This window comes from Halyomorpha halys, unplaced genomic scaffold (genome assembly GCF_000696795.3).
Source record: "Halyomorpha halys isolate HHAL.00 unplaced genomic scaffold, Hhal_1.1 Scaffold499.1, whole genome shotgun sequence".
In the NCBI taxonomy this organism is placed as follows: domain Eukaryota; kingdom Metazoa; phylum Arthropoda; class Insecta; order Hemiptera; family Pentatomidae; genus Halyomorpha; species Halyomorpha halys.
In genome coordinates this window covers 810,727-820,872 of record NW_027110524.1, presented here as the reverse complement: position 1 = coordinate 820,872, position 10,146 = coordinate 810,727, and the positions used below count along the sequence as shown (strand labels likewise).

At 29.0% G+C, this 10,146-nt stretch overlaps 1 protein-coding gene across 2 annotated transcripts in view; it reads right to left on the bottom strand.

The window, feature by feature from the left end:
- Positions 1–10,146, bottom strand: part of LOC106683617 (leucine-rich repeat-containing protein 15) — a 181,407-nt gene that overhangs the window by 19,646 nt on the left and 151,615 nt on the right. For both annotated transcript variants that reach the window (XM_014425190.3, XM_014425191.3), the window contains one exon: positions 7,852–7,976. The gene's annotated coding sequence lies outside the window, so the exon portion shown is untranslated. The remainder of the gene's footprint in view (positions 1–7,851; positions 7,977–10,146) is intronic.

Sequence of the window (10,146 nt, the reverse complement as noted above, 5' to 3'; positions counted from 1 at the left end):
ATATATAAAAATAAATCTACTTCACTAAATGGAGCTAGAAGAGTTTTGTTACAACATAGGAATTTTTTCAAGTTATCAAGTGTAAACCGGGAACGTAAGTCGCTAAATATGCTCTGTTGTAAACGTCCTTTCAAAAGTTCAAATGTATCTTATTTAAAATAACACATATGGTGTATATTGTAAAGTATCAGGTGATTATTATTTTCTGATAAACTGATTTTTTATAACAGTTTAATCATTATTATTTATGACATACTATGTAATACTTGATGAGTCATCAATATTTTTAATCGAATCAATAAACATCAAGGACCGATTTAAATTTGTATGTTTAAATAAATCATGATTTTAAAATTAAAAATTAAATATGATAATTGTTATATGATTTTTTGGAGGAAAAAATCGATTTCAGACCTTGGTTATACTACAAAATTAAACAAAACAGTTTTTTAGCACTAAAACCTTCTTGTAGCAATGGATCAGTCCTTAATTCTAAACGAATGAGGTCGTGAAAAGCCAAAGGCTAAGGAAAAATTAAAATCTAGCATATAAAGTTGTAGAAGTGAAATAAAAACCGCATAAACTACAATTAAAAATAAATCAATTCGTGTTTTTACGGTGTTATATCAATAGTCAGTTTTGAGTTTCACTTAGCTAAGTATAAAATAAACTTTTACTCTAATTACGGTGATAAGTAAATGTTGTTTGATTCGCGCACAACACTTAATTTTAAACATTCTGAAAACTCTTGTTCCTCACATTTTATTTAATGCAAAGATTTAGAAATATTTTTTTGCTATATAAATTATTTAACTGCATCTTTTATTGACATAAGCCTTGTTTTAGTCCGCTAACATCGCAATTAACATCCAATTTGGGAAGAAATATGAGAATATTTATAAAAAAAAAAAAGATTAAGTCAAAGGAAATGAATTTTTACAACTAGATATTTATCATGTTCTAGAAATGATGTCATGCAGTGAGGAAGTGTAAAGTAAGCGGATTTTAGCCAATGAATTTCAAGTGTTTACTGACTGGCGTCAGTTTCCGTCAAATTAGTTAGCTATCAGTATCAGTGGTGATTCACTTAATTCTAATTTTCACTATAATAATAATAAAAAAAATCATCTATCGTTAATAATTATAATTAATAAATTATTCACTTTTTATTTTTAATTCTAATTGACAAATATTAATATTCAAATTTTGTTTTTATTTTATTATTTTTTAAACATTGTTACGAACAAAGAATTGTAATATTTTTCTATTTTTAAATAAGTCAAAAAAATACAACTCATTAATGACAGAAGTGTCTATAGCAATAAGGAGGTTGTTCGGTTTATTTTTGTTTTTTAATTTGCCAACATTTGAGAAAACGTCTCAAACTGTTGGGTTTTTGTTTTGTTCATCCCTTGGCAGGTATCCACTAATTCGGTGGGACTGCCATGAAAAAGAGTCAACATGTCTAGGCCGGATTCGAATCGGTGCCCCTGCATGGAGTTGCTAAGGTGACGCCTCAACTCCGCCACCTTTAACGGCCTTGAATACTTGGGCTTACAGAGACCAGAATTTAGTTTTAAATTGTAAAAAATTTAATCTAGTTTATAAATGTATATAATATTCGCCGAATGATACCCCACAAGATGGGCAGTGACTGACAATGTGTGTAATTTTATTAACTTTTTTTTTCAGTTTTTCTCGGTTTGGTCATTAAGAAATGGTTTTTATTCAATACACTAGTAGATTAGATGCTCTACAATGTAAGACCAACCAGGCTTCTGTAAACCCAATAATCATTGGAATACAGTTTCTCTAATACTGCCAAAAACAAAAACGAACCTACTTCTTCATTGCTGGATAACCCTGGAATTATCTTGTATTTACTACTGCTCCACACTATAAATACTTTTTCAACGCCAAAATGTATTATTTGATATTTAAAAGTAATTTCCATTCTTTGAGTTTACTAGAGTGTAAGGCAAAAAGGATGATATATTTTACAAAATATAGTGTAATTACTATTGCAAAAAAGCCAGTCATTAATATTTCATAGAATTTATCGTGATCTTACAAATCTTTATAAAAGCAATTCACTTCAAGATATCGGGGTTTTTATTTCTAAACAAGTGACGATGAAAGATCGTTTCTGATAAATTTAGATTACAAATATAATCGCAATCGATTGATACAGCATTATTTATTGAAAATTTTTATTTCTCACCAATACGAAAAATCGAATGTTGTTTCACAAGAAAAAAAGGTTTGCCGAGTAAATAGATCAGAATAGCTACGTCACTGTTATCTTCTTTTTTTTCATAATACCAAAAAACTAGATCTTTTTTCTCTTTTGTTATTTTGTTAGAGGGAATGTGAGCGGTAGATTTTTTAGAAATCTCGATTTAAATAATAACTTATACCGGTTCTGAAATACAAACTTACGGACGAAAACAGAGGGAGGAGGGGGAGCAGATGGATAATAAAAAATGTAACCAGTGCCTTTTTAATATTTATAAAATCCCCCTCGATTTGACCCCACCCTCTTTCAGATTGGTCTCGTCTGCCGGCCAGGTTTACCACTCTAACCTTGCCTCTCATGAATAATTCGTTCCACCTCTGCCAAAACAAAATAGACTATTTTTTTTGAGAAATTAAAAAGAAGAGAAACTGTTTGACAGACAAATGGCTTAATCAGGATTATTTCATATTAAGTAAGGTTTAACCGTTCTTATAAATTAATCATATAAATTATAAATAACAATATAAATCATAAATAATCATATAAATTATAAATAACAATATAAATCATAAATATTCATATAAATTATAAATAACAATATAAATCATAAATAATCATAAAAATTGGTTTATTAACTGAAATTTTTGAATTTAGAGCCTATAATGAGATTGATTTCATGATTTATATTTCTGTATCTTAAAGCAACAACAGAGAATGTGTATTTTTTAAGGTTTGTAGTTTCTTAATCTGAAACGTTATCTGCTAAAGGATAAACTTTTACATAAAAAGACAAACTATATTCTTAGAAACCAGCAGCTATTGTTTTTATACTACAACACCATTTCATTTTAATTTTTATAAGGATTAGGAATCCGAACATTAGTAGTTGTCATATTCCCAAGGTATACCAATAAAATAAATGTACTTTTAAAAATTTAATGTTAGATTAATTCACATTGCCAACCACGACAGCAATAATATTTCAAATTATGACCTCCATTAGGCGGCAATCTTAGGAATCACCGTAAAATCAAAATTAGTCTTCAAATCTTTTAAATGGCTCAAGGATCGATACATGACCTATATTCGATAATTAAATCCTTATCAATCATGTGATAAGGATCATAACGCTATTATGACACAAAAACCTTGTTTCAATGTTAAAAATAAAAATTTAGTAAACTTTAACAGGGATCTTGAGAAATGGGATAAATTCGCAGTTTCATTCATACAAAAAAGTATTTAGAAAAGTTTTTCTAATTTCATTTAAAAAAATTAAAATAATAAATTAGTCTGGGAAACTTTCTTATAAAATCTACATCAATTGATCAATAACAAATATTTTTCAAATAACATAAATGGAAAACTCAGAACGGGGACTCTGTCAGTTAGGTGTGTAATATTTAAAAACAGAATTGATTATGTATTTGGAAACACACGTTTTGGGATTAATTTTTGTCCTTTTTCAAACCTAATTCCTAAATTCATACATTTAAATAAAAACTTTTTTAAAATAAACCGTCTACATTACTACAGTTATAAATCATTTATATTGAAATTGATATCCATCTTATGAAAACATGGCTAATATTTTGGTAATTCTTTATTATAATATAGTTCAAAAAAATACAAAAAAAAATATTCATAATTATAGTAATGCAGAATTTTTAAAAAAAATAACATTCGTTATTTAACAAAATTTTTAATATATAATTTTTTTTTTAAATAGTTTTGACAATATTTAATGGATAATTTTAGATCTTGTATTCTGAAAACCAAAAAAAAAAAAATCCGAAATGTCACCTAATGAATAAATAAAATATATATCAAATTTTAAGAGTGTATGATTTTCCCAAAAGTTACTATATACAAGAACATATCCAAGGGCGTATCCAGGATCAAAACTAGAGGGGCAAGCCATAGTGAATCAAGTTGTGACATTTCAGCACGGAAAAGGCGAATGAAACCAAAATTTTAAGAAAACTATATATAATGATAGCAGTTCTTTATTAATTATTACAATAATTTGCTTGAAAAACTTAATTTTTAATAAATTGATATTTATTTCATTTCTATGGAGGGGCAGCTTTCCATATCTGCACGTATAAGTATAAAGGATTTGAGTCCAAAACATGCCAAACAAATTATCTTTCGATTGGCATAAAGACTGTAGGAGTCCAGGTGGCGGTCAATAAAGGGATCAAAATCGTAAAAGAAAACTATTTATTGTTAACCAACGTTTTGCCCCACTTTGCAGGGCTTCGTCAGGGCTAAATGAAAAACAAGATACAAACATTGTAAGAATTGACTGAACATTAAAAATTTAAAAAAAACATTTAAAACAACTGTTTTGTTTATAAAACATATAAAAGAAATAATAGTAATAATTTAAGGAAGTATACATGTAGGTGGACTAAAAACTAGTTACTAATAAATACAACCTGAACTGATGAACTAGAACTAAAACTGATAAAGTTCTAAATACAGATCTAGACTAATAAATTGTAGAAAAATACTCATTAGAACTAGTGATAATATGGTAAAGAGATAGGTGTACAAGGTAAAACTATTGGCATCAAGGATTTAAGTTGTATGTTATGATAATATCCTGGTTAAAACTTTACACAGAATTTTTTTTTATTTTTTGTCTCTTGAAAAATCAAGAAAGACTTCAATCTAGTAACTTGTCAGTATATACATGGCCCATAGAAAATAATGTATATCATTATTTTGAAGTAGTTGATCATTAATCGAAATTGATAAATTATAAAATGAATCATTTAAATTATAAATAACTGAATGACATCAAATACTATTATAGATGTATAATTTAAAAATCCTTCTCAGAAAGAGGGACAGCAGAGGAACAATAAAAGAAATACAAGAGGTAGGGACCGAGTCACGTAAGATAGGAACCATAAAACAAACTTAAAAGGGAGGCAGCTGTGTGCGGGCAGATGTGGATGTGAGTTTTCCGGAGTTATCCGGCTGGAAAAAAACTTGTTCTATAAATAAAAATAATTCATTTCGAAGGAACTCGAGAAAGAGAAAGCAAGTTGTGACTAGCAAAGGTACTTTCCAAACGGACAGGATAGCTGTTAGCTGTGAAGTGGATAAATCAACTTTAGAGTCATTGCTTGGGGGCTTGCTTCGTTAAGAAAGTTGTGCGGATATGAATGTCGGCAATGCTAACAAGCAGATTTTCTTAATCAACTCCAATCGCGCTTTCCACACTGTCACAGTGAGAAATGGACTTTATAAAATCCAATTATAACAAGTACAATTAAATCGATATATATTTTACACACACACACATATCTAAAAGATAATGGTTCACTAAAAACATTTTTACTACTCGACTAATTTTGAAAAGATTCCGTGTCATTGAGTGAGGTTTAAATTTAATCAATAAATAATAAAGTAAGAACAAAATTAAACATTATTGGTACATTAAACAAGTGACTACATTATAGGCAATACAATTATCTACAAAAAGAAAAAAAAATCAGCTAAATCGGACCAGTAGAAAGGCAGTTACGAAGAATACTAAATATTATTGGCCTATAACGGAAAAAATATTCATTTTTTAATATATTATAAATGCGGGAACTTGATGATCATTTTATATGAAATAAAAAAAAAAAATCTACTGAATAGATCCTAAATCAACTCTGAGAGCCAAGAGAAAAATTGTATATAAGTGTATCATTGTTATATCAATATTGATATAAGTATATCATTCTTTACTGCCATTGTTCTCTATTTCAAGGTTAAAAATCTGGTCCTTCTTTATTACATATGAACAAAAACCTTTCGTTAACTTAATAACAATTAAAGTTGTATCTATAATACTATCAGCCTTGATATGAGAAATAAAAAAGTGTCTTCTTGAATGTAGGAAACGAAATGAATGTACCAATAAATTTGTTTCATCTATATGTAGAATAAAATATTACTGATTGCATTAAGTGATTAAATTTATATTTACAACAAATTATAAAAAACTTAAGAAGCTTGAAGTGAAGTAGCAGCAATTAATGTTCGTTTTTAGCTTTGTATGAAAACCTTAATACCACAGATTTTCAAAGAAATTAATTTTTTTTTAACTTTATTAATTTTGAGGATTTGTTCTCTCTCCATGCCCATTGTTCATATTATCGTTCACGACTCTTTTGCATTTTATCCAAACCCTACGTTACTACAACTGTTGAAAAAGCTGAATGTCTGTTCTCCAACCCATATTAACACCATTTTGGAGACATGTCCAATTCTTCGACAGTCTATAATACTGTACTAACCCTTTATTTAAGACTCCCCTCAAAGGGGACAAATAAACATCAACATCAGACTCGACTGAGGACAGCTAATCAACTACTGATATCAGAAAACTGGAACTCCGTCATCAGGCGGAAGACAATAGTTTTCTTACATTTCCATAATATATGTTCTTCCTCAGTTCCCTCTTCAAATGCATCTTTCAAAACATCAAAAGAGATCTATATGAATCTAATACTAATATTATTCATTGGTATCAACCCCGGACCTCCATGGAGCTTAGAAAAATAAATAAATAGAAAATTATCTGTCTTAAGTTTTTTCAAAACTGTTCTTTCTGATTTTATTTTACCAAAATGTGAAAAATAATTATAATTAATAAGTAGCAAAGAGAAATGAATTGTTCATGAGTATATTCCGAACCAATATACTAATTATTTTAAATACTAATATAATTGGTTATAAATGGTTTGTTATATGGTAGTGAATTTGTTGTGGATAATCTTATATAAGAAGAATTAAATATTTATGATTTTAAATTAAAAATAAACATAGTCTTTTAACTTACAATTAATGAATGACCTGGGCAGAATAGCCTGCAAAAGTAACTCTAAATTTAATGTGAGGAAGAAATTATAATTGAAGATGTCCTTGAGGATGGCTAAAATGACCGAAACGTTGGACTTGTGAAAAATAAAAAGAGTTGAGACAAAAAAGGATACAAATTTTTGATTTATTTAATAAGTAAATACTAATATTAACGAAATTGAAACTTTTATAAAAAAAAAAAAAAGTTTCATAAAAAAGGAAGACATTTTTTCAAAAAGATGGGGATTTTATTGGTCTAACATTTTTATGAATATCAGAAACTATATTTAATACGTTACGACAGCCAAGAACGAGATAATTAAAGAATATAAGGACGACAATTTATTTTTCATTTATTTTTTTTTAACTTGTAATGTTTTACTACAATAGCTTTGTTCCAACAAAGAATCAACTCAGCACTTGGCTCAGGATTAATGTACTGCACATACTCAACCGTCAGAAACAGTTTTGAACTCGGCTAAGTGTTGGTCGGAGCAATCTAAATATCTGGCAGTTTGATTATTGATGCCGGAATCGTCTGTACATGAAACCTTTACTAGGCATGCTTCTGACAATCGAAACTGGCCAGTGGAACAGACGTAATATGAACAAATTTCCTCTTAGCAACGCAAATATCGCAAGAAATAACACTACAGAATAAATTGTAATTTACTAAATATAAACAATTATGAGTGAGTGCTTGTGTATGTATATAATTACTATTATCTATTCATACGAAATGAAAATTTTACCTTTATTATGAGCTCGAAACCGAGCTTTCTCGGTCGTTCGTTGGACGCTCTAAGCAAGAACTGCAGTAAGTTCTGCTCGAAGTCGCTTGTTAAGCAGTAACGTCAGAAATGGAGATAGTGGGTGCCTGTAATTAAAAAAAATTGTTATTATATATAACTGCTTTTACTAAAATGCATCATTGATATTTATTATTTTAATTTTTATCAATTTTACTGCTCAGAGGAGACGATTAAGTAAAAAAAGTATTGACAAATTAACAATTAACATATATAAGAAAATAGATAGAATATGTTTGACTTAATAATAACGTTTTTATTACTTATTTAATGACATTTCATGAAAGTAAAAAAAAATTAAATTAAAGCATAATAAATAAATAGCTCAACGAACCAAGATGTTCGAATCCGAAAATACTAATAGGAATCCATTGCGGAAATGTATAACAATTGTGCATCCCCGCAAGTTATAATAAAAAATACTATGAACCAAAAAAATAAATTCTTTACTTTTATAGTAAGCCACTTTAAATAGATGGCGCTTAAGAAGTGAATAATAGTTTGTTCTTTGTTCATTATATGTCTTTTATTATTTTGTCAATTAAGTAAAATTAAAAGCTCAAATCAGATATTCCAGAGTTCATGAGAAGAAATATAATAAAGCTTAGTACTATATTATACTTTCCCATCTTTTGCTGTGTTTCGGCTATGCATGCTCCACAAGCCCGAATTCCTGACTGTGTCAAAGAGTGTGATAAATATTCTTGTGACAGAACCATTCCCGAAGAATGCCGATTCCGTCCTCAGAAATAGTAGCCCTTTGATGGATTTTTGTGGGATTTCAATTTTCTGTTAAATATTTCCAGATACCTCCCAGAAGGAATAATAACCCGAGGCAGCTGTCAAGGTCTGCCCTCAGGTATCGCAGTGGGCCGTTGACCTGAAGGACTTCCTAACTTGGAATGTTTTCCAAGAAAGCGGCCCAGAACGGAGGGTAAGCAGGTTTGGGGAAAAACCGACACTACGGCATTTTAAGACATGATAAGTATTTTTAATTTTACTTAAGCCTCTCGGCCTCGTAAAATACTGATACCACAAACAAAACGTGGGCTTTGAAGTGTATAAGTAAGATAAAAAATAATTTTATGATCTAAAAATTAGTAATTTTATTTAATTTCTTTGAAATCCAGAACCAGAAGATAAGTTTAATGTAGTTACAGTATAATAACTATAATTGACGAGCTAAAAGTAATAAATAAAATTCGAACTTTTAATTTAATGAATAAGTTAAAACGCCTTGAATATATCCTACCAAGATAGGAGTAAACTCAGGTATAGATAGGTAAATAACATTTATGTCCATAAATATTAGGTTATAGCAAATATTTTCTGGCCAGTTTCGTCGCCCAATTTTTGCAATAATTATCAATAAAAAGAATTAGAAGATACTAATCAGGAATCCTTGAGTCTCAAAACAACCAGAACATAAAATCACAAATAAAATCACATTTTCACATGAAGAAAAACAAAACAAACACATCTCACACCAACAAAAACCGACAAACCAGAAACGGATCATCACTTCAAGACATCTGAACGAAATACTTTCTCATTATTTTTTTTTAAATAAATAGATACAGCTCACCACAAACAAGAAAGATATTCCTTTAAGTGCAATTGTTAATTTAAATATTATTCACAAGAGATGAAATGTTTGTAGAACGTGGGTGCCATTTTGTAGCCGTTCTAAGAAAGACTTATAAAAAAGTTTATTATGAACTTTAGGGATTGGAGTAGCTCAATGAGTAAGACGCTGTGCTACTTACTCCAAGGACACGGATCGTTTTATTATTATTTATTCTAGCCTCATGTGGGTAACCTTACTACATTAATGGAAAAATTAGGCGACTAAGCATAATCGTGGATAAAAAATCACCACCTGGCACAACCGCTGTTTAATGAACAGAACTTCCTTAAAAAGTACTGAAACCTTTGATTTTTAGTGGTACAGATTTTCAAGCGCTTTGTTCACTACACTTTGGTAAGAAGCGAAAAAAATAAGAAGAAGAAACCTAAAAAATAATACATTATTTTTGCCTTGCTCCACTGTCGTTTAAACCTCCTCATATAACGCACATGAAATTTCCTACTAATGAATTTTCTTCCATCATTAATATTATGTTTAATGCTTATCATATTTATAACTACATATAATTGTATAAACATACAATTATGAAATTTAGTGAAATATAATAAATGATGGACTGGAAGATTATTGATTGACCGTGTGTGAAGATG